General features: G+C 36.1%; 1 protein-coding gene across 3 annotated transcripts in view; it reads left to right on the forward strand.

Annotated features, from left to right (window-relative positions):
• The first annotated feature begins 4,794 nt into the window (after positions 1-4,794).
• Positions 4,795-26,367, forward strand: part of LOC140752099 (zwei Ig domain protein zig-8-like) — a 265,041-nt gene continuing 243,468 nt past the window's right edge. For 2 of the 3 annotated variants that reach the window (XM_073086267.1, XM_073086269.1), the window contains exon 1: positions 4,800-4,904. The gene's annotated coding sequence lies outside the window, so the exon portion shown is untranslated. Of the gene's footprint in view, positions 4,905-26,367 lie in introns of all 3 variants that reach the window. The other variant, XM_073086268.1, reaches the window with a different exon arrangement.

The raw sequence follows: 26,367 nt of genomic DNA on the forward strand, positions 1-26,367 counted from the left end.
CGTAGTATACAAGCGAAACATTATTATCACTAACATTCGCCAGAACTTGTCCTGTTCCGCTCCCGGAACCCCGGGATCATATTTCAGTTGCAACAGGACACATTCATACGCAGAGCGAGTTTGCGGAACTTTGTTACTCTTGTTAAACAAACATAGTCAACTTGGTAACGTAATAAAATGTTTGTTAATATGTTATTATTGTTAGCGTTAGAATTATATCGTGCTCAGCTAAATTGAACAATTAGAATGATAATGTAAGTAGTAAAGATGGTAGTACAGATAAGCGGTTACCTTTGTGACGTGGATTTTGGTTTCTCACGTTAATGATCAGGGGGGTTACTTAAACGGTTACGGTTAATATTATTTTAATAATACTTTTACTTTTTTGCAGGAAATTTAACTTTTTAAGCAAAATATGATAACTTCAGTTGGATTTATACAATGGATAAGTGAAACATTAATCAGGGTTTAAGATTGTTCAACTGTGTATGACGGAATATTTAACTGTTTTAAGGAGGAAATAAAACTTTCCTGAACTATGATGGTTTTTAAAAGATGGTGGTAGACCCTCAGGGTTCAAATGCCCGGAACGCATATTTTTACAATATACAAGTAGCAAAGGAACATGCAGTCCATGAGGTGGTTCACATACATGCTACCTCTGAGGACTAAGTTGAAACGCTTCGGGCAGGTCTGTCTGCATGGGTACGACACGACACCCTTCAAAGTTCAAACCGAAACACAGTAGGTCCGCCTAATATTGCTATTAATATAAAAAATCAGATCAATAATAATTTATATTCGTCTTTTTGGAATTAAGCACAGTCAGACTAATAAAAAATCTAAACCTATTATTTAAATGTCAACTTTTTCAGGAATCGAATTCAGAACCATGCATACCAAACCGGTAAAACAACCGCTGCGCCAAGCTTATCATCAAAGCCCCAAGCAAAATCTTGTGACATTATTCAACGAAATTGTTTTGTCCATTACATCTAGCTTTAATCTAAAAGACATGCATTAGCCTTGCTAAGAGACATGTCAACATTATCTAAACAGCCGCTCTGCTTATCGTTAAGCGGGACATTTATCATTCAGTCCGGAACTCGTCGGGAGTACCTTTAACCACGAAAGGAAAACTCCCTTGTTCCCGTATGTTACTACCAAGTATTAACTACTAATCCTATTACTGGTAGTCATAATAGTAATACAGGCAACAAAGCCCTTATACTCGTAGTTCTATTTTTATAAGGTTGAAGTAGTACATAAACAAACATTCCACCTAATGGTAAATGGCGTTTGCCGCCCATCAACATCTGTAATCAACCCCAAATACGATTAAAGTCCTATCTGAGGTCGATCACAAACGCCTTAACACTTTGCATTTAATATATCATTTAAATGTCTTCTTCCCAGGAATCGAATTTGGAACCCTGCGTATCAAAAAGTTATAACAATTGCTGCCCCAAACGCATAATCGAGTCCCCAAGCACAATCTTATGACATAATTTAAGGAAATTGTTTTGTCCATTACATCTAGCTTCAATCTAAAAGACATGCATTAGCCTTGCTAAGAGACATGTCAACATTATCATTCAGTCCGGAACACGAAGAAAGTACCTTTAACAACGGGAAAACTCCCTTGTTCTCCATGTTACCATCAAGTACCAACCCTACTATGGGTGGTAGTAAGTATAAGTTCTAGTTACTTTTCATTTGATGTAAAAAACTGTTAATATTGATTACTTGTTGACTTACTCCACATCTGTCACAAACTCAATATAGCATAAAGGTTCTATAAGCTTATCACGGATGCATTGCACTTCTGAAGTTTATGATGGTCATCTCATTATGTCAATCAGTTGGCAACCACACTGGTTTACTAGTCTTAATATAAAAAAATAATAATAAACGCTTTCTACACTCGCAGCCCCACACTAGGATTCCCTGTGTCGTGGGTGCCATGGACACACAAATACGAATACACAAACACCTAGACCCAGAACATATATCTAAATTAATCATTCAAATATCTGTCTGGCCGGGGATCGAACCCGGAACGCTTCGCGCGTTAGCTCCAACACACGTGTCGAATTAAAATTCAAATTAGCATACCTTTTTTTTTACAGACATTTTCTTTTAGCATACCTGTGCTTTTTTTCACCTTTACAAACACCGTCACCGATTACTTACAAGGCTGTCTGAAGTACTTATTGATGAACTTGGTAGGTGGCGCTGTAGTCAAGATGCAGATTTCACTTATTTCCCAAAAAATATTTTTCATATATTTTTTTAAGTACTCATATAAAAATGTATTAACCTCAATTTGTTAGCCTTCTTTAGCTCTAAATATAATTTAATTCTATATTATTTTTATTCGTGAATAAGTAGCAAATCCGTTCGTAAAAAATAAGTAAATGTGACATAGTCGTCTTTGATCTCGAAATAATACACTTTTGTAAGCTCATTTGCTTATTTGCAAGTAAAAAAGTACAAAAATCCTTCCAGTCGATTCCAAGATTAGCCGCTTGAGACACGACAAAAAGAGAGCTCAAAAGAATCTGAAAATTTGGAGTTATTATGATTTAGTCCATCTTTTGTATAGTAAAATGACGTAGAAATGTCATGTTGTTTTTGTTAAAAAATCAGAATTACCTGAAACAAGGTAATCATATTAAAAAGCAATGATTAAAAAATAAATGAACACAAAAATAGTTTTTTTTTTTTATAATATGGAGTAGCTGACGAGCATGCAGTCCACCTGATGGTAAGTGGCTACCGCCGCCCATGGACATCGGTAATGGACTCCAGATAGGATTAGATATTCGTACCGGAGGTTGGCCACAGATGCGCCGCTACCCCTAAGGACTATGCTGGAATGCCTCGGAAAAGTATGTCTACCCTTCAAACCAAGACACAATCGTCAATCGTCAATCGTCAAGAAGAATCGTCAATGACCCAGTGATCTCTGACCGGTTAGAACCCTTAAGCCTGCGGAGGGACATAGGTTCCCTCTGTGTGTTCTACCGGCTTAACAATGGTGTGTGTTCTGAGGAACTGTTCGATCTGGTGCCTACATCACCCTTCCTTCATTGCACCACCCGCCGAAGGATGAGGTTCCATCCACATCAGCTTGACCCGTGGCGGTCTTCCATGGTTCGGTTTGCACGGTCATTTTTACCGCGTACGTGCAAAATGTGGAATGAACTTCCTCCTGAGGTATTCCCTCAGGACAATGACATGGGGCTCTTCAAGAGGGGTGTAAAAAGAGCTCTTCTTCAAAGCCGGCGATGCATTGGCGACTCCTCTGGTGTTGCAAATGTCCATAGGCGACGGTGACTGCTTTCCATCAGGTAGCCCGTCTGCCTTATGGTTAGGTTAAATATAAAAAAAAAAAAAAACACAGCAGCGCTCAACACTGCTGTTATACGGCAGAAATAGGTGTGGCGGTGGTGCCGCCGGAGTCGAACCACAAATGGTTTTACCACCTTGATTGTAAATGTAAGAATTAAATAAAGGCTTTCTTGTTTCATTTTACTATGCCGAAATTGCAATTCAAACTAGGTTCGTATTCGACCTAAAAATATTCATCTAATTTGGATGTGTTTTAGTTATTTAAATGCATGTTTTGCAAACGTTTTATTCTAAAATGTTTAAATTTGTTTACATTTATTTCAGTGTCAGTCATAGATACATATATTCTCTACCCTTAGTATGAGGTTTTAGTTTTTACGAAAAAGACTGTTTTTGCATTTGTTTACGTATTTACCCATACATTTCCAATCAGGGCCCCTAGCGTACAGTATACGCTATATCAGAACTGATTGGAAATGTATGTAAAAAATCCGTACTAAAATACAAAAACAGACATTTTTGTAAAAACTTAAAAACTCATACTAAGGGTACTGACATACGTTTATGTCTGTAATGGAATACTATAGTGAACTCAGGTGTGTTTCTTCAACATATTTACGAATTTGGAAAGATTGAGTATTAGTAACGGGAGTTAGTAAGTAAGAGTTAGTAAGCACGATAACGTGGTCACGTATTTTCCGTCTGAATTAGGGGGAACTATTATGGGGAACTGTTTATGTGTGTATCAATGGCAAAAACTTTATTATTGTATTGTCTTGTTGACGTTTACTAGTAAATATAATTATTACGTCATCACTTTTATAATATTGTCAGGAAAAACTCGTCAGAAAATTATTTAAAAACAACGTTTATAAACCGAGAACATTTTACTTCACAATTTTACTTTACTAAGTTAACAAAACAACAAGTATATAAGCATATAAATTATAGATTTGACAACAAAAATGGCAGATTAACGTTCTTTAAACGGAAAATAACTACCCAGAAGGCGATCTACAGTGCCCTTTTTATACATCATTTTTAGTTAATACCCTCAACAATTTACAGTTTTGACAATTAATTTTCTTTCTTCTATCGTCGTCGCTAACAAAATAATATCCTTATTATTATCTAATGTAAATTCCTTACATTAGATAATAATAAGGCACTTTATGGACACATAAACAATCCTCAATTTCCCAATATTTCTTGTAATTTCACCCAATTTATTACAATAAAAACAGAAAATCTGCTTGTAAAAATTCACAAACATTTAGCAAACATGTTGAATAGAAAAATTACAAACACATTTTGGGGTTTACAATACCAATAAGGATAAGGATAATTCAATTGAGGAATAAAATAAATAAAATGAAAAACGGATTTTCGTAACGCCAAATATTATTAGCGGGCCTGGGCGGGCGGCAGTCCCCGCTCAGTCGGAGGGCGGACGCGGTGCGCGCGTGTGGTCCCGGCCGGTGCGAGTGAAACTGTGCTAAACCGTGCTGTGTGTGTGATTGTGTGTGCTTTGGGATTTCTTATGTTGTGACGTAAGTTGATGTTATAATTTTATTATTTATTTAAGATTAATTTTAACGCAAGGATTAAAATTAATTGTATTAAACACTGGTAGCTGATTTTTTCGTATTATTCTTGACGTGTCAGGTTTTTTTTTTATAAAAATAAGAAAATTATTATTTTTCATTGGTGTTATGTGATTTTATATAATCAAATTTATGGTGAATTGCTATTGTTACAATTTGGTAATCATGGTAAAAATGTACAAGATGAAGTAATATTAAAAATAAATATTTCTGATTTTACTACGGCATGTTATATTATCTAGGTACCTTGTAAATAATATTAATAAAATACCCACAAATAGATTAGTATCTCTTTTGAAATGATTACATGACAGAAGCAATTTATTGCTAGTGTTATTTGTGACTTTTCGTGCTATTACAATGTTATTATTTTTCTATTTTCTTTTTACAACCAATTGATGGCAATTATGACACATTACCATTTTTTTACACTACTTTTGCTCTTATTTGGAAACATTTTTATATTCTCAAAATTAATCGCATTAATTCGTTTACTTCATGAAATGAAATTTAAACTTACTGAATATTTTTTTTATGGATATTCACACTATAATCATAATTATAAATTAATTTTCTTATTGAGTTTATTGATTTTTCTTATTTTTTATATTTGTGGCAATTAAATGTCTTTCAAAAATATTTTCTGTAGTTCAAACCTTGATTTTTTTATCTTTTAGTAATTTTGGTGAAAATAACAAAAAATGTGCCGTATTATTTGTGTTGTAATTATTGTGTTGTATGTATGAATTTATTTTGTTTAATAACTAAATTTTGTGAGTTAATATTGCGTATAACAATCTAATCTTTTAAAATCAAGTCATTTAGCGTCAAATATTATTAATATTTTTTTATTATAAATCGAAATAAAACAATACCGATAAATAATTTTACAACTGTTATAGTTCGAGCAATACCATCTGCTATAATACCTGCATTATTTGTTTTAAGTGATAACATAAGTATGTGTGCAATGTATTTGAAAGATACTTATAGTAAGCCATCTTTTCGCGTTCTTAGTCCTTGGATAGCAACATATTTATGGACTTATCGGTACGCCTGCCCGATGTCCTTTCAGTAAATATCGAACGTAACAGTAGCAGTGCACATAAGCAGCAGCAGTTAGCCTACTGGTTAAAACTTAGCTCTTAACCCATTAATTCCCAAGGGTTGAAATAAAAGGATTTTTTTAAATTTTATTATTTATATTAGTTACGTATACATTCAAAAGAAGAAAATCATAGTCAGAAAAAATATTGATACCTCCGTTTAAATTCCACAAAATGTTGCGTTTATGCAACGTTGGGATTAGTGAACTTTAAAACTTACTCTCAACTCGCAACTTACTTATACGGATGGACACTCAATTACTAACGGGAGTGGAACATTTTAAAACAATCAGCATGGAGATGCACCTGACATTTTTTACACATGTAAATTGTTGTACTTTTACATTGTCGGCATCTTCTTCGACGCTTATTTTCATGTTCTTCTATGACATGACCAACATTATCATAGCGAATATTAGTAGGCAATGCGTTCTTGGATGGTCTTCCCATATTTGTATTTGAAACATTCAAAGAATTAGAATGTGTGGCTAACTGTGCTTCTTCACTTTTCATCAAAGTTACAGCAATGTTAGATTTGAAACCTAATTGACTCAAGGTCTGTTCATTTACCATATTGTAAATTTTCCACGAATTCACCAAAACGCTGTCAATCAAATTGATGAAAAGTGGCCACCACCACTTCTTCCCTCTTACTCGAATTCTGTAGTTGGCTATTCCATTATCATGAAGATGTTGATCTTTGAGGAGTTGTCCTCCCATATTTTTATTATAATCTGCTATTACTTGAGGCTGTTGCACATTCATCATCTTTTTATTTTTTCTGTCGTAACGTCTTGCAGTAACCAATGGTTCTACTTTGCCATTATTAGTAGCTACAGTTACCACAGAATTGTCATTCCATCGAACCAACAGCACTTCATTTTGTTTGTCAAAACAATAATCGAATGACCCTCTCTCTTTTTTACTGAGAATTTTCGTAGCTTTCAAAGTTTTGTTCATTGTACGATTTTCTTTGATAGTACCGGTAGCAAAGTAACCTTTCTCTTTTAGGATGCAAAATAGTTTATATGAAGAAAAAAAATTATCAAAAAATACGCGATGTTTACAAGGATCTTCAATTAGGGACAACAGATCTAAAACAGTATTTTCTCCCAAACCCAAGTCACTTCTAGTGACATTACTACTTTTGCCACCATATGGAATAAACTGATACAAGTAGCCACTTGCACTGCATAAACACCAAAGCTTGAATCCGAATCTAACAGGCTTTCCTTTGATGAACATTTTGCAACCATGACGTCCAAAATACGGCACCATTTCTTCGTCAATTGACAAGTTATGTGAAAATATCCCAAACTGCATGTTCTTTTTGTTGATGACATTGAAAATAGGACGCAATTTGGCAAATTTATCATTTTTGTCCAAGTCAGCGTTGTCACATAAGTGAATATTTTCCTTTATACAGTCGAATTTGTTTCGACTCATACACTTTCTTACAATCGGTACATTTTTGTCTTCATCTTTAGACCAGTACAGTTTTGTTGAAGGCAGAGAATGATAACCGGTCAGGAATAATATACCAAAAAATCTTTTGAGTTCTGCTACCGTAAGTGTGAATAAATGTCGATTATAGTCACAAGCATATTTTTTTGAGAAGTTTACAATCTGTTCCCAAACTTCATCACTGAAAAATAAGGAAAATACTTCAAAAGGTGTTTTTCCGCCTACACGTTGTTCAATATTTTGTTTTATAACGGTTTCATCACTTATAGGAAAGTTTATATATGTCGGATGACCCATTTTCCAGTCTGGAATACATTTTGGTGACTTCTTTGGCCTTTTCGATTTTCTTGAAGTTGAAGGACTGGTCTGGTCTAGCATATTTTCAGACTCAGTGGGTAAGTCAGTATGGATTTCGTACGTTCCAGCGATGTCGGTGGGCAGAGTGCTGTCGAAACCACCCAACATATCATCATCTAGGTCTTCTTCGTCTGTAAGATTGTCAACCGGTGGAGGGATGTATACAGCATCAATTTGGTTAGCATTTTGTAAATCTTCCTCTTCTTCCAACACGGCCATAATTTCTTGTGATGACAATGCTTTTTTATAAGCCATATTGTACAAATTCACTTTTGTGTGGGTTACTACGTAAACCAGAGAGCTTGAAGTTCAACAAGTAACTAACTGATGAAACAAAAGCGTTTGTGTCACATGAGCTCCAAGAAATCATTGTTTACTATAAATCTTTAGCATCAATGGGTCGCGGCATTACAATAACAAACATTCAATAAATCTCCCAACGTTACATACACGCAACATTTTGTGGAAGTCTAAGTTACACTATATATATAGGTCTTCTTGTTCAACAGAATTATTAAACTCATAAATAAAGGATTGTTAAATATTTGTTTAGTGTAAAAAGTTCGAATTTATTTTAATTAATATTTTTTATGATTTAATGAAATTGTCTGTCTGGAGAAGACTCAATTCGCTGTTTTTCAAAATAAAAAATAAAATATAATTTTTATTAAATTAAGTGTCCAAATAATAATAACCTGTATTTCAGGTTTTCTTTTACACACTGGATAAGATCTCAGAGATTTACTGCCCTATTTTTAATACCGAAAAAAATCAAACATAAAATGTTGCGTTTACGCAACGATGGGTAAAGATGGGTTAATTGAAAGGGTTGAGGTTAAAATCTAGGAACTAATCTCATTTATTCAAAAGCTTAGTTCATCTTCGAAATTAATTACTATAACGGTGAAGGAAAATATCGTGAGGAAAGCGTGTAATTGGTCAGGAAAGGTGTGTAAAGTCTACCAATCCGTACTTTCCTAGCGCGTTTGACTATGGTCTAAACTGTCACTTTGAGAGGAGACCCGTGCCCAGTGGGACAGTAATATGCACTAGAAAAAAAAATAACACAACTACTTATTTATTTACATTGTTTAAGTGTTTAGTACGTTGCCAAATCATAAAGACCGACTATAGTGGGCCGGAATCGAACATTATCGTAACAGTTTCTGTAAGCGTTCATGGTAATTTGCCATGAGCGGTCACTGCCTCGTTTATTCTGATTGTTTTATTCTGCAAGGTTAAAAAAAATAGATGATCACAAAACATTATATTTATTTTTACCACGCTTTTATTAGCTTGGGTTGTATCTATGTATGTATGTAAAGGAATCTTTGAACTCGATTTTCACCCACTTTGAACGGTACGATTAATTTAAAATTTTGAACAATTATCAAGAATCGATGACAATACACGATTTTTATAATTTTATCACTCTCCTTATCAGAATCGTCAAGGATCAGGATTAACGATTTTCCTTGTGCGATTTTAGCGTGGATTTTAGTTTTTAAACTATAATTCATTATAATATAGAAGTAGCAGACGAGCGTGCAGTCTATCTGATGGTAAGTTGCTACCGCCACCCATGGAAATCTGTAATCAACTCCGGCTAGTATTAGATATTCCTACCTAAGGTCGGCCTACAGATGCGCTACCTCTGAGGACTAAGCTGGAACGCCCTTCAAACCAGATATCAATGTCAATGTCTATATCGTCTATATCTGTCGTCCCCCCGCGCACCGCGGAGTTGTTAAGGTCCCCCCGCGCACCGCGGAGTTGTTAAGACGCTACTACTCAGCTCCCGTATTAAAAAATCATAAAAAGTGGTTTTGGAAGAGAACTTAGTCATAAAAATCACATACTCTACTTGCTAAAGTGTCAATCTAATTAAATACTGTATAAAACGTTGGAATAAGTGCAGTGATGTGTAAGAACAGAAGTTTGCAAAAATTGTGTGCTCAAAAGATCGTTAACTAAGTGGCAGTGTTCGTGAGACTTACGAGTTAATGAGTCATAACTCTTGTTGCTAACGAGTGTGTACCTATTTAACTTAATGACAGCGAACAATATCTGATTAACAATTTCGCCACTTTGTGTATCGACTCAATAGCCTGGTGTGCATAAACTATACACTCGCTTCACTGACCGCCGAACTGAGTTCGATCCCCAGGAACACCGAACTTTCTAATTGCTTTTTTTTTTTACTTGTTTCTTTTTTTTTTTTTTTTTTATTTTTTTTTTTATTGCTTTCTTCCTAAAGGAAAAAAAGGAAAAAAATATAAGGAATAAAGTGAGAGAAAAAAGAAAGGAGGTAAAATATTGAGATAGGAAGAAAATTATGAATAACTGTTGAAAAATGGAGAATAACATATGTCCTGGATGTAAATCAGTGATCAACGATTCTCAACACATGAAATGTAGTTCCTGCAAATCAAAATTTGACATCTTATGTGCTGGTTTCTCGGAGTCCTCTTACAAAAAGCTATTAAGAACACAAAAAACTTCTTGGCTTTGTCTCAACTGTCGAAACAAAATTCCAAAGAGTGACAACTCAAATACCCCAGTTCGGCAGGCACAGGGGCTGGAGTGTAATATGGGTGAAATTTCGCCCTCTGATAATATCACTAGGCGCACAAAGGATCGTCGTGACAACAAAACGCTACTGGAACAAGAAGCCCTAGTACCAACCGAGTCTTTTAGGAACATTATAAGGGAGGAAATTAAACTAGCTCTTAGGGATACATTTGACGACTTCGCCAGACAATTAAACGCCAACATAGGAGACGTACGCATCGAAATTAAAGAATTTAAAGATACCTTAACCTTTCTCAACTCACAGTTCGATCAACTTCGACAAGAAATAACTGTTAAGAACGAAGTTATAGCAAAGTTAGAGAAGGAAAGTCAAGAGCTACGCATCGACATTAAAAATCTGAAACAGGAAGTCAACCAACTACAACAACAAGCACGTGGCAACAATCTAGAGATACAGTGCGTCCCCGAACACAGATCCGAGAACCTGTACACCCTCGTGAAACAGTTGTCTTCAAAAGTGAATTGTGAACTGCCTGAAAAAGATATCTTGTTCTGCACTCGCATCGCCAAACAAGACTCTAAATCACTACGGCCGAGGTCGATTATTGTTAAACTTAGTTCACAAAGAACAAGAGATACATTATTGGCAGCTTGTATCAAATATAATAAAGCCAATCCTAAAGACAAATTACATGCTGCTCATCTTGGTATATCAACCGAGAAAGTCAATCCAATCTTCGTCACAGAGCACCTGTCGCCTGAAAATAAGAATATTCACGCAGCTACGAGAAAAAAAGCAAAGGAGCTTAATTATAAATACGTGTGGGTGCGAAACGGCCACATCTTTCTTCGTAAAACAGACTTTTCGGAACGCATACTAATCAATAACTTAGACAAGCTTAGTAACCTATCTGAATAACATTAATGGCACCATTTTTTTGTAATACCTCTGTAAAGTTTTCTGAGCTAAGTGTATATTACCAAAATGTTAGAGGCCTTAATACTAAAACTTCAAAATTTTATCAAAATGTATGTATGTAAGTATGACATCATTGTTCTGACCGAAACATGGCTAAATGACAGAGTTTCAAACTCAGAGTTGTTTGACGATAGATATGTTGTTTATAGACGAGATCGTTGTTCATCTGGATTTCATAGTTATAAGTCAGGGGGAGGAGTATTGATAGCAGTTGATAAAAAAATAAATTCCAGGCAACAGAATCAATTTAATAGCGATTGCGAAGACTTATGGGTTAGCATAGATATAATAGACTGTAATAAGAAAAAGGACAGGCTCTTCATCTGTGCAGTGTACCTTCCCCCTCCACTAAATAAACATATCTTAGAAAATTTTATCTGTAATGCAAATAAGGCACTCGATAATGCAAAATACAAGTTAGTTATAGGTGATTTCAATTTAAGTAACATATCATGGAATCAAAATCACACGAATCAAAATAATTCAACACTTTGTAACATGTTATTCGACTTTATTTATTTACACGACTTCCAGCAGTCAAACAGTATTTTAAATAATAATTCGAAAATCCTGGATCTAGTCTTAAGCAATATATCTGTCGTCGTCCTTTCCAGTAGTGATAATGCTCTTAGTGTTATTGATCCCTTGCATCCGCCATTAGATTTCACTATTCGTAACCAGTCTGAGAAGATCTTGCCGAAAAAATCAGTACGTTATAACTATTTTAAAGCTGATTATGAAACGATTACATCTGAACTTAATAAAATACACTGGGAAGACAAGTTTAGTGGAAGTCTAAATGTGGATGAAATGTTGGAGATATTTTACAAAAGCATAAATGAAATCATACATAGATTTGTACCGCTCACCAAAATATCCAATCAAAAATATCCACCGTGGTTTACAAGAAATCTTATTAAATTACTTAAAGAGAAATATAAGTACCATTTAAAAGTTAAAAAATTTGGAAACCCTCTTGATATAATTAGCTTTAAAATTCTCAGAGAAAGGTGTTCACAACTCCAAAATATCTGTTATAAAAACTACACAGCAAGACTCGAAACAGCATTAAAACATAACCCTAAACTATTTTGGACACACGTAAAAAGGACGAGGCAAGATCACAACTCATATCCTAGCCAAATGTTTTTAAAGGATAAAGCCGCATCAAATGACAAAGACATCTGTAACTTGTTTGCTTCTAATTTCTCCTCTATATTCTCTTCCCCAAATAACATTACTGTTCCATTAGACTGTTCCTCAACAAATTCTCATCTCTTGCTGACCTGTTCTTTTTCGCAAGAACAAGTTTTAACTGCACTTAAAAAGCTAAGCCCGTACAAAAGCGCTGGTTGCGATGATATACCTCCCATATTTCTTATTAAATGTGCTAAGCCTCTTTCGTATCCACTCAAAATAATTTTTAACAAATCTCTCCTTAGCGGTATCTTTCCTGCAGTGTGGAAACGGGCTCGAATAGTACCCATATATAAATCTGGTGATAGACAAAATATTAGTAATTATAGACCTATATCCATATTACCAACGATGGGTAAGGTACTAGAGAAACTTTTATGTGGACCGCTTACGTGGCATCTAAAACATGGCATGTCTAATGACCAACACGGCTTTTTGAGCAATAGATCAACGTGCACTAACTTGGTCTCTTTTATTGAAAACGTGTCTAAATGTGTTGACTCTAGATCATCTGTGGATACTATCTATGCAGATTTTAGTAAAGCGTTCGATCTGGTCAACCATTCAATCCTTGTAAAAAAACTATCATTGTTGGGTATCGGGAACAGTATCTTAAGATGGTGTTGTTCGTATTTGGAGAATCGAACCTCAGCAGTTGTGTTGAATGGTTTCACCTCTATAGCATACACAATGACAAGCGGAGTCCCACAGGGATCTCATCTCGGTCCTATATTATTTAATATCTTTATCAACGACATCACCGACTTTGTTCATCACTCCCATTGTTACTTGTTTGCTGATGACTTAAAAATTTCTATGCGTGTTGATGGTCCGGATGACTCTCTGAAGCTTCAAAACGATTTGAATGGTGTAGCTGACTGGTGTAAGCTTAATAATATGGTGCTGAACACTGACAAATGCTATTTCATGAGATTCTCTAGAAAAAAAGTTAATAGTGTTAATAATATCATTACGTACAAAATAGGCAAAAATCCACTGAAACAGGTCAACGAAGTCCGCGACCTAGGTGTTACCTTAGATAGACAATTGCGTTTTGACTCACACATTAACGCCATAACATCCAAAGCCTTCAAAACTCTGGGATTTGTCCTTCGTAACACTAAGGATTTTAAACGAGCCGAAACTACAATCCTACTATATAATGCACTAGTAAGAAGTTCTCTCGAGTATTGCTGTGTTGTTTGGAACCCATTCTATAAAACATATAAAGATCGTATCGAAAGAATCCAAAAAAAGTTTTTGCGGATATTATCATATCGCCAGAATGCTAGATTTCTTTTAAACTACGGCGATAGGCTTGAACATTTTAATATGATGACTTTAGATAATCGTAGGTTAGTGCATGATAATATATTCCTATATAAAATTGGTAACGGCTTGATTGATTCTCCACAACTGTTAGAACAAGTTAAAATTAATATGCCATCTAAAATTCCTAGACAAGGAAAATACAAATTATTTACTCAAGATCTCACTAAATCTAATCTTGGCTATAATTCACCTATTAATAGAATGACAAGACAGTATAATACCTTGTCGGCCTCTAATCAAACACTTGACATTTTCGGGGACACTTTAGGCAAATTTAAAAAAAACATTTCAGAGATCATTCGTCATAACCATATTACATAAAAAAAAAAATTAATTTATTTTATATACAAATTAATCCAAAGATAATTTATCACATTTTAATTCAATAGTCTATTAGTAAAATTATTGTATAAGAAAAATCTATTCATTGTCTATTTTTACTACTGACATTATTTTAATTTCAATGTATTAATTTTAGATTTAATTTTAATTTCAATATATTTAATTTTTCTAAGTTCTTATTAATTGTATAAAATTGTGTAATATATATTCTTATCTTGTATTGAATGTAAATTGTAGTCTTATTATCATTATATTTAAATCTACTAGAGCGTCTATTCAGTAAATGCCGTGTTCACCTATAATTGTGGGTACACGACTTATTTTTCTAACTTTTGCAATGTAATTTATATAAGTGTATACTACGTTGGTGAACCTTTAATAAATAAATAAATAAATAAATAAATAAATATCAATCGATTTTGAAAAGAAAATAGGTATAATTTTGAATTTGACGATCCAACATACTTCTAACGACACATTTTCTGTTGCCGTTAGGCCACATATTAGGCAAAACACTTTTTTTCGGCTTTACACTGTAATATACCTGGTGTATGGTAATGAAGACATTATAACCTGGCATTCCAGTTCATCATTATCATCAACATCATTGTCATTTTTAGTCCTGAATCGTAACAACCCATGCGTCGATCTCAGACAGGAATCTAACCTTATCTGTGGTTAATTACACTCCATGGGCATTAGTAGCTACTTTTTTTTTTATAATATAGGAGTAGCAGACGAGCATGCAGTCCACCTGATGGTAAGTGGCTACTGCCGCCCATGGACATCTGTAATCAACCCCAGATAGGATTAGATATTCCTACCTGAGGTCGGCCACAGATGCGCCGTTACCCCTGAGGACTAAGCTGGAACGCCTCGGAAAAGTATGTCTCCCTTACCACACCCTTCAAACCGGAAAACAGCAGCGCCTAACACTGCGGTTATTAGATAGAAATAGGTGTGGCGATGGTGCCGCCGGAGTCGAACCACAAAGGGTTCTACAAACCTTCAAACTACAACTACTTACCATCAGGTCAACTACATGCTCATTTGCAACTTCAATGTTATAATGTAATGAAGCTGACATTTAATATATAGCACCAGGTGGTGCCTTTGCCCTATAAAACTTGATAAGTCGAACTATCGAGAAAGCTATAAATACAGCAAATTGTTTATAGTGCGAAGTCGTTACGAGTTTTTGATGGGGCAATCCGACTCGGAAAGCTTAATTGGCGGCTGTCGAAACTTTTAATAACGGTACGCTACTTTATTAATGCTATCAAAATGTAAGCTAGTAATACAGGTTGTGTCTTTAACGTAGGAAACGAGCGAGTAAATATTTGAAGGTGGTTGAATATTCTGTAGTTTGAGTCTTGTGGCACCACCGCTTCACCTGTTTTTCCCTAATAAAAGTATTACGCTACTGTGTTTCGCTTTGAAGGGTGAGATAAGAGAGACATACTTATCAGAAGATTTGCAACTTAGTTTTAGGGGTAGTAACACATCTGTCACCGATTTGAGGTAGGTCTCGTATTTTATCAGGAGTTAATTATGAATAAAAGCAGTGATGGCCTCTCGATCGAGTAGTCCGAGGTTCAAATCCCAGGCAGACCTCTGATTTTTCAAAGTTATGTGCGTATTAGAAATTAATTATCACTTGCTAAACGGTGAAGAAAACATCGTGAGGAAACCTGCATACCTGAGAGATTTATAAAAAAAGAAAATAAACTCAAAGGTATGTGAAGTCTACTAATACGCACTTGGCCAGCGCGGTGGACTATGGCATATTCCTTCTCGTTATGAGAGGAGACCCGTGCCCAGCAGTGGGGCAGTAAGGGTTGATCATGATGAATTATGGATATCCATGCGAAGAAACCACTTATCACCAGATGGATGCATGCTTGTTTTTACATCTATATTATGAAAAAATAAGAGTTTAATTTAGTACCCACTTATACCAACATTAATTATTGAAACTTTTGTATCATACGAAGGAAATAAACGAGGAAACATTACGTTTGAATAATTACATGTTGTTTCGTATAATTGAAAAGTTGTTTCACATAATTATATGGCGGTTCCGACCAATTGCTCCATTTCCACGCCTAATTGGTTTTTAAATAACTTCGGGAAACGAAAAATTAATACAATAACCGTGAAATACTGCTTCGTATTAACCAATTCGTGTTCAAGTGAGGTGTTAATGAGAACCGATTTGTGATTATTAATTGGCCCGCCCCTTTTTGGTTTGATGATCGTTTTTGATTTTTTTGATATAGAAGTAGCACACGAGCATGCTGTCCACCTGATCGTAAGTGATTACTGCCGCCCATGGACATTTTTTAATCAACCCCTGGTAAGATTTGATTCCTACCTAAGGTTGGTCACAGATGCGCCGCTACTCCTACTCCTGAGGACTAAGTTATCCCTCGGAAAAGAGTGTATTGATGTTGATTTGGTGGTGAATTTTGGTAGACGTACTGTCATGGAAGATGGGTTAAAGTTATCAAAGGACGTTATGGGTTTTTTAATAATATTTTTTAATAATAATGGTAGAATTGCAATTCGACTCCTGCCCCACAGCCACATCTATTTTAATTATAATGAAAATATTATATAAATAAACTTATTTGATCTTGGTCCTGTAAAATATCAGTAATACCACCATAATTAATGAAATATGCACGTCGTGTCTATATTTCTTTGTTCGTCTCGATTCCGTTTATTTAAGATATTAAATACTATTTATAAGTAACATGAAATGATGTTATTAAAAAACTAATATTATTATGTTACTTATAAAATAACAAAGAACTATTGTCTGCGTTTATGATATAGTCGGATGTACAGTGTATAACCAGACGGATAGATAGACAATAACATTTTATTATGTATCGCAGCTTCTCGAGTGCCTCATTCATCTCAATTCATTTGGCTCTTGACCTGTCTTCAACGCTTCTTAGGAATCTTTACATTTATTTTTATCAACTTCTATTTTTATTTTTGTCTAAAACAAAAGATTTATTACTTTGGATCAAATGATCGTAGTGTTCAACGGATACAATATAAGGGTATATACCGTTATTATAACTTGTATTTTATTTGATACAAAATAATTAATGTAGAAGCATTTTAAAATTACACAACAGCAGAAATTGCAGGTTTTATTTTAACCATTTCCAAAAGTCGATAAATAAATAAACAACGACTCAATTTTTATAGTAAGTTTTATTTCAATATGTAAAAGCTTTATTATACAGCTATACTTTTTAATTATATTTCATTGTATTAAATTTAGTTTTACTTGCCTGCGGAGGGCAGCGTAGCGTTTTCAAATGTGTGTTTCGTTATTTGTCGCGACCTACAGCCCAAAAGGTTTGACGTATATTTACATAAGAGGTGTCGTTGGATTCATTTAAATTGTAGGGGTAACATCGGTTACATTACTTTCTAGTTCAGTTATAACTATATAGACATTCAGGATTATTCCATGTGCATGTTATTTTACTAAAAAAATATCCAAAACTGAATGTCAGTTCTCATGAACTCTAATAATTGAACCGTGGCTCAGATATAAATTTGTGAATTTTCTACTATTCCAAAATCATGTTATTTTCAAGTCTTGTTTACGTAGGTCGAAAAAAAGCTATTAAAATATTATTGAAGTATTTACAGGGTTTCATTTAAAGTATTCTTTGGGTTATCTTCAATACTTTTTAACCGACTTCGAAAAAGGAGGAGGTTACTCAATTCGACCGTATATATATATTTTTTTTTTTTATGTTTGTTCGGCGATTTTTTCGCGATGCCGCGACCGATCGACATGATTCATACACCATTGTATGCGGCTAGTTTCACAGGGGGTCCCATTTCGAGGAAATTTGAAAATTGCCGCCAGTTTTCCCGGAAAATTGGAAAAACCCGATTTCATATAAACTTGAATAAGTCGAGTATTTCTTAACCAATTTCAATTTTGTTTTTTTCATATGAAAGGGTGTTACGTTGCGGTACTTTCCTACCTTAACATTAGTACGCTCTGATGATTAGAATTTAAGTTATGCGGTGGAACTCATCATCACTACCCCTGCTTTTTACATATTTTATGACAACTTACCTTCTGCCCACTCAATTCTCATGAAACTTAAAATGAACATTGAGTGTCTAGGTTATCATGATATGATGGAAAATTTGACCTTCAACTCTTCAACCCTGGTAATGCAGAAGTGCCTCCTGCCTCAACCATACAAGTTAGGCATTTGATGCTTATGAATATTCAATAAGGTTGATAGGTAGAGATATATGATGGAAAATTTGACCTTCTACTCTTCAACTCTGATAATGCAGAAGTGCCTCCTGCCTCAACCATACAACTTAGGCATTTGGAGCTTACGAATATATGATAAGGTCTTTGAGTAGAGACATATGATGGAAGATATGACCTTCAATTCTTCAATCCTGATGATGCAGAGGTGCCTCCCATGTAAAGTATATAGATTAGACATTTGTTGTAATGAAGTAGCTAGACAGAGATATATTATGATGAAAAATTTGACCTTCAACTCCTTAGATCTGATGATGCAGAGGTACCTCCAGCCTAAACCACATGAATAAGCCATTTAGTGCTTTCACACATATAACTATCACGCAGATAAATGTAATGTAATGTAAAAAAATGACCTTAAACTCTTTCACTCTGATAATGCTGGTGTGCTTCCAAGCTAAACCATAGAATATGTTTTACTTTTTCTTAACTATTGAATTAAGGTAAATTGGACCGACTCACTCGCAGAGTTTTACCACCTAGTTTGATTTATTTACTTTTCTGTTCCTACCTAACCTAGCCAATAATGTAGTATCCTATATGAGATACTATCGTGTTTCACCTATAGTGTTTCGTATTTAATTGGTTAGGTTAGGTTGGAACATATAAGACAATGTAAAACTAAGCGAGAAGGGCGCGGTAGCGCCCTGTTAGCGGGTGGGTCCAATCCGTATGAATTCAGACCTTACCTTTATTCATGATCACCTTTATACAATTTAACATAATATTAATACAAACGTTAGCATACCATCACTAAAAAGGGTAAAAAAAATTTTAACAAAAAATAAAACCGACTTCTATGTCACTACAAAGTAAAAAATAATTGAAATAAATGTTGGTTTAGTACATATTTCTGAAGTCGGCGCTCATATTGGACACGCTGTTTACGCCGTTATCAAACGACATATATTGAGCGCCAACTTCAGAAATATGTACTAAACCAACATTTATTTCAATTATTTTTTACTTTGTAGTGACATAGAAGTCGGTTTTATTTTTTGTTAAAAATTTTTTTCTATACAGTGATTCGATTTCTTTCACCCAAAAATTTAAGTCAAATATCAGCCGACGTTATCAACAACGCCGATGAATATGAAGTAAGTTGAAGGGGATAGAACGAATCTACGTATACTTAACTAGAGGGTGTACTAATACACGCTTAGAACTTTAATAACATGACGTTATGTAACGTTAAAGTGAAATATTAGAAGGCGTTATTAACAACGCCGATGAATATGGCAGGTTGGGCTTTGGTTAGTGCAAATTTCCGTTACGTTGAACTAAGTGTGCCTTATAACAGCTGTTTTAAGCCGCACTGTCCTAGTTTGAAGGTAGACAGCCAAGTATTATGAGGCTTTTTAACGTAAATGCAGTAGTGATCGACTTTTGGTAGAATATCTGTTCTATTTATTATTATCAGTGATTACATATGTATTAGGAAAATTAGTTAGGAAATAATTTAAAAACAACTATTAGGAAAACTTGTCAGGAATTTATTAATTAAAAACAAACGTTTATAAACCGAGAACATTTTACTTCACAACTTTACAAAGTTAACAAAATAACAATTAAGCATACAAATTATAGATTTCGACAACAAAAGTGGCAGAGTAACGTTCTTTACAATAGTCGGAAAATAACTGCCCAGAAAGCGATCTACAATGCCCTTTTATACGCCCCTTTTTACTGAATACCCTCATTTTAAGATTACATTTTCTATCATCTGTTGACGTTCCTAACACGGCCTCTCCTGACGGTGTGGCGTCCTCGACACACTCTTCTCATGCACCTGTAGACGCCTCGTAGATCCAGGAACTGCCTCGTACGCGTGCAGTAGTGGCACAGGCGCGTTGACTGTCCTGGCTGATAGCAGACGGAGCTGTTGCCACGGCTAGACAAGGTGGTGTAGCGTCGTCTTCAATGTCAAACTCTGTAGATGAAAGAACGATATAAAGAAAACTGACAGAATTCAACCTTCTTAATCTAATCTTACCGATACAAAGTACGCCAGAGGAACTTTGATTCGGTAATACAACTGTTTCTGATGGCGAGGCATCCTCAACCGCTTCATCACCCAACAGCGGCATGCCTCGACCAGCTGCATTCAGAGGATTAGATTGTTCACCTTCTGTAATTGAACAGACACATTTAAGGTTTCATACTTATTTGTGTGTAATGTCCTCAGATCGTGGTTTTTGAGAAAGTAATTAGAAACAACAATTCAGAACCCTCATTACAGATGCAAGCGTGCACTCAAGCATCAGCAATAAGTAATTCAATATGAAATTTTGAAAAGAGATATAACAAAGATCTAGGCAAGAGAAAACAAAAAAGATGAATGTCGTGCATATGTCTCAAACTGCGCAATTCAAAGCACAATCATGACACCTTTACAATGGCTAGCCCGTTCAGAAAACGTTCTAACAAAGTAGCACGCTGTATTCCCAATGCTCACCGATACAATGACCATTAGCAACACATCGCTTTTGCGGTAGGAGAAGCAAAATCCGGCCGAATCCACCTCAGCCTCACCGCAAAGGATGCTAAAGTAAAGCATAAAGATGCTCACCTCTATGCAGGCCACAGCAAAAAGTTTATTATTTAAGTCAATAAAATTGGACATAGTAATGTCTAAACTCAGCGGATATAAAACAAACAGATACGAGTACCAATCACCCGGGGCAGTTCCTGTCTACGGAGTGCACCCTCATGACTCGTTAGGGGTCTACGAATGAGACATAACTTTGCATGTGTGAATCGGTACCCATAAAAGGTTGTTCCAACCCAAACTAATAATAAAAACAAAATGTTTGCCACACGAACGTCACACACACCGTGACTCATCACAGGTGTCCGTGGGTTCACTCTGCGTGTACAGTTGCACACAGGACCACATGTCTGAGCGACTCCAAGACAGCGTCCGAGCACACAAAGCAAAACACAGCATTCGCTAGGGTATGTTTCATATGCACCCGCAGAGTGAACTTTACTTACGAACAAAGAACAAAGTCCTACACATTGTGTAGTTGAGTACACTAACTAATACGTTTACCATTATTTTTCTTATTATTTCCAACTTGCTATAAATATTACACAGTTTGTTACACTTTGTTACATGTTCAATAGAACCGCGGTAAATGTGCTAAATACTAAAAATGTCTTATTACAAGCTCAGCCAATATCGTCACGCTGTCGTCACTATTATAGCCCTAACACTCGGTACCCAGGCATTACATGGACTTAGTCCACAGAGGCCGCAGCGGGTCTTACACTGTATCCTTCCAAGTACCACAACCCGTCCCGGACAGTACCCAGGCATTACATGGTCTTAGTCCACAGAGGCCGCAGCGGGTCTTACACTGTATCATTCCAAGCACCAAAACCCGTCCTGCAACACAGTACCCAGGCATTACATGATCTTGGTCAACAGAGGCCACAGCGGGTCTTACACCTGTATCTTCCAAGTATCAAAACCCGTCCTGCAACACAGTACCCAGGCATTACATGATCTCGGTCAACAGAGGCCACGGCGGGTCTTACACCTGTATCTTCCAAGTATCAAAACCCGTCCTGTAACAGTACCCAGGCATTACATGGTATTGGTCAACAGAGGCCACGGCGGGTCTTACACTGTTTCTTCCAAGTACCAAAACCCGTCCTGTACGCACGATACCCAGGCATTACATGATTTTGGTCAACAGAGGCCACGGCGGGTCTTACACTGTGTCTTCCAAGAATCATAACCCGTCCCGTGATTGAAGTGACAGTATCCAGGCATTACGTGGGATATAGTCACCTCGAAAGCATAACAATCTTTCGAAGAGTCTTCTATACCAATCCACAACCCGTTGTTGACCTCCAGGCATTACATGAATGATCTTGGTCCTCTCGAAGTCGCGTTAGGCCTTACACGCTCCGTCTTACCAAGTCATTACATAACCCGTATATATTGAGCTGATAGCAAACATTGTAACGAGTACGCAAAATACTGATAGAACAAACTTATTTGCACATTGTAACAAAAGTGTAACAATAATAAAATTGTAATTTAATTGAACTTACCCAGGTTCAAATTCAAATCGTCCATTTTCTTACCAAGGACCAATTTAAATTCCATTTGAAGTACCCTTAATGCCAGTATCGCACGGTAGACTATGCAGCACACGTTAGCACCAGCAGTGCTCGCACTGCACGGCATCGCCCGCACTGAATAACAGCGCCCGGCAACGCCTAGTAGCGCCCATAGCACGCTGCGGAGCCCGCAGGGCACGGCGGCGCCCGCAGAGCACGGCAGCGCCCGCACAGCGCGGCAGCGCCCGCAGACCGCAGTGGCGCCTGCACAGCGCAGTGGCGCCCGTAGAGCGGCAGCCCCCGCAGGGCACAGCACCCGCAGAGAGCGGCAGCACCCGCAGACTGCAGTGGTGCCCACACAGCACAGTGGCGCCCGATAAGAGCGGCAGCGCCCGCAGAGCGCAGCACCCGCAGAGAGCCGCACCGCCCGCAGAGCGCAGCACCCGCAGAGAGCGGCAACGCCCGCAGACCGCAGCGGCGCCCGCAAGGCGCAGTGGCGCCCACACAGCATAGTGGCGCCCGTAGAGTGCAGCAGCGCCCGCAGAGCGCAGCACCCGCAGAGAGCGGCAACGCCCGCAGACCGCAGCACCAGCAGAGCGCAGCGGCGCCCGCAGAGAACGGCAGCGCCCATAGCGCACAGCTGCGCCAACAGCATACGACGACATGCACAAGTCAGCACTGGGCTCCAACGTGTCACTATTTCACCTGTACACTGAGAATAATTATTTACAACACAGTATACGTAACATAACGTAGTGCAGTGAATTTAATAAAAGTTTCATCATCATCGCTCGGCTAAACCTGACCCCGATTTACGTACATGTTAAGTCAACGTACAGTTCTTCATCATTAGCCTTCAAAATCTCCAATCTTGTAAACTTAACTACATAGGTCTATGAACAAGGGTATTAACAAAATTCAAATCTAAAATAATATTTTTAACGATTAAATAATTTGAGTACAAATGTTTTGAACGATTTCTAGTCATCCACTAGTTTCTCTAAACAATTTCTTTAACAACTACACAGATTGTTATTTATAAAACCAAATGGATAAAGGACTTAAAAATGTTTAAAAGATACTAACAATTTTAAAATCTTTGGTACCATTGATATACCAAATGCCAAAGGTACCTACAAGAAAGTTAATATTTTGTCTGTCTGTCACATAAACATAAAATGTTTTAAAACTCCAACACTAAATATTAGCAATTAACTCTGAAATTAAAAGTAATAAGAAAATATTGGTTTGATCTTACCGAATTGCCAATCGTGTCTAACTTGCCAGCAATAACCTCCACCTTAGGCTCCACTACATGCCCGAGCATTCCACCAGCAGTGAACAGACTAGAGCCGCGCCACGGTCGCCACGGTGGTGATGCACATGGTTGACGCAATATGTTCCATTGCGCCGCAAGCCGCTTTTATAACGCTAAAACCTCACCAATTTCGCCCCTGGAGTACAGCCACAATACTCACGACTTCCGTTGTTATTTTACCGATACACGTGGTCTGCCACTCTTCTTGCTTACTTATTTAATTATTAAGAACAAACATACAAGGGGGGTGGATCAGAACGTGGGGCGGATACAATCCCACTTCTGATATTAGGAAAATTAGTTAGGAAATAATTTAAAAACAACTATTAGGAAAACTTGTCAGGAATTTATTAATTAAAAACAAACGTTTATAAACCGAGAACATTTTACTTCACAACTTTACAAAGTTAACAAAATAACAATTAAGCATACAAATTATAGATTTCGACAACAAAAGTGGCAGAGTAACGTTCTTTACAATAGTCGGAAAATAACTGCCCAGAAAGCGATCTACAATGCCCTTTTATACGCCCCTTTTTACTGAATACCCTCATTTTAAGATTACATTTTCTATCATCTGTTGACGTTCCTAACATATGTTTATTAGGAGCAATGATTTTTTATCATCCGATGTTCTGCAGGCCAACACAGACAACACAGACTGTATAAGACGAATCTTTAACAGAGCTTTGGCCTAAATGAAAGTGTAACACAATAACCGCACTTGGTTCTACGTGTTAGTGACCGCAGTAGATTGATTACTTCGTAAATAAACGCTGCTACCTATTTTGTGGACTCAATCATCCAGGTTCCTTCTGAAATACTTAGACATGATGACATAATTCCAAGAGTTATGTCATCAAACAGTTGATACGCGACAGTACTAGTACAAGCCATCTGATTAATTTATAAAGGAAACTACGAAAACCTTCTAATGTTATGATTGTTTCGATTCAAATATATTTTCATGAAACAGTTTATAGGCGACAGTACTAGTACAAGCCATCTGACTAATTTATAAAGGAAACTACGACAACCTTCTAATATTATGATTGTTTCAATTCAAATATATTTAAAGTCCTCTTGTGAAAGTTCTCCATTTATTCGGTCTCGTTGACCCTAAAATTGAAGTCGAATATCACCGCTCGTTATCAACAACGTCGATGAATATGGAGCAGGTTTGAGCGTGGTTGGGCCGTTTACGTTACATTGGAACTGGGTAGACTTGCATACGTAGGTGGTATCTACCTACGTATGTTGATAGTATACCTACGTATGGAGATCTGATGTCACATACTTATAAGTGGCATAAAGCTTGATCTAGTTTCCTTGTATAAATATCAAATAACGAAGGATTTTCGTTTTTCTTCATATTCGTTGACGTTATTTCAATTGAATAACGTATAATGTAGAAGCTCCAAAGTTTAACGTCATGAGTTAATTTTTGTTACAATTTTGTAACATTGTTCGCATTTAATTCTATTTAATTCGAATTGTCTTTGTTTCTACTTGTTGACGTTAGAATTTGAATATATCAGGGCGTTATGATTAACGCCACTGAATATGATGTAGCTTAGGCATGATTTCCCAACGGTAAATGTATTTGAAAATGTTGTAATGTACAATTTGTGTATGTACACGTTGAACGTAGAACATCTATATTTATTTATTTATTTGTTAAAGCTTCACCCTTTAACCACATTTTTCACCTGTGTTCATTTTGAAGCAGATGTGTACGTTAATTTCTTAAAAAATTAGGTGCCCTGAATATCAATGATGTCCATTTGTGTAAATAATTATAGTTCAAAAAACTAAAAAACACGCTTTTATGATAAAATCAACTAAAAAGTAGAAAATAATTTTCAATCTAAGAATCAATTAAGGAACAGTAAATAGTATAATTGTGGAAAAAGTGTTATTCATTCATTGTAAAAAAATCCATTATTCATTGTTTGTAAAAAAATCAAGTGTCTATCTATTACGATTTAAGAGATAAAGCCCAACGACAGACGAACAGACCGCAGAGGGTTTCGTTTTAACCTTTGAGTACGGAATCCTAAAAATCATTCTACAAGAGGGAATTATAGATATGTTTCAGAACATTTGAGTTATAGGGAAATAACATTATTATTTTATAAACTAAAAATCACGATATAAAAGTTACGCCTATTGAAACTAAATAGCAATAATTATTTGCAATCTAAAGTTGCGATGAACTTTGCTGAAGGTGCTTGAAAAATCTCGCCTCGAAAATCGTTAATCCTGAGGATGTTGATAAGGACAATGGTACAAAACTATTAATGTTTAAAATATTGAATTGTCATCGGTCCTTAATAAGTATGCCAAATTTCGAGTTAATCCGACGTTTTGAAGGGGGTTAAAATCATGTT

Source organism: Epargyreus clarus, unplaced genomic scaffold, assembly GCF_041222505.1.
Source record: "Epargyreus clarus isolate Ecla_fem2 unplaced genomic scaffold, WU_Ecla_fem_2.2 ptg000024l, whole genome shotgun sequence".
NCBI classification, from domain to species: Eukaryota; Metazoa; Arthropoda; class Insecta; order Lepidoptera; family Hesperiidae; genus Epargyreus; species Epargyreus clarus.